This window comes from Rhizopus microsporus, assembly GCF_002708625.1.
Source record: "Rhizopus microsporus ATCC 52813 unplaced genomic scaffold scaffold_2, whole genome shotgun sequence".
In the NCBI taxonomy this organism is placed as follows: Eukaryota; Fungi; Mucoromycota; class Mucoromycetes; order Mucorales; family Rhizopodaceae; genus Rhizopus; species Rhizopus microsporus.
This window is the reverse complement of record NW_019671917.1, coordinates 1,392,261-1,392,776: the sequence shown is the minus strand read 5'-3', so window position 1 is coordinate 1,392,776 and position 516 is coordinate 1,392,261.

Genomic DNA, 516 nt, shown 5'->3' with positions numbered 1-516 from the left:
TGATGAGCAAGAAAAAGACATTGTTTGTACAAGTTGTCACCAAAAAGGACACAAGAATGCAAGATCTTCCTTATGCCCAAATCGAAAGTTAACAAAACAAGAAGAACTTCAGCAGCTCATGGGAAATCGAAAGACAACAACAGTCAAAACAAAACTAGAAACCATTCTGCGTCCTGCCCATAGAAACACAAAAGACAAAATAATCAAAGTGTCCAAAGGCATTAGGAACATTTTGGTTCGCGCCCAGTTCTTTGTGAATTACTATAGCATGAGTCACAATGAACTTGTTGTCGATAAGAGAGTCTTCACTCAGAACTTCTGGTATTCTATCAGTCAATTGGTATTGGGCAAAACACCAACAAACAAAAAGTCACTTCCAGACGACATTTTTAGCAGTTGGGGAAGTTTCTCAAGTCGATACAAAGAAATAGTATATAAAATGGATAATCCCGTTGCCGGATACAGTCAATGCCTGACTGCTGCCTGTGTTGAAGTAGCGACATGCTATAATAATAT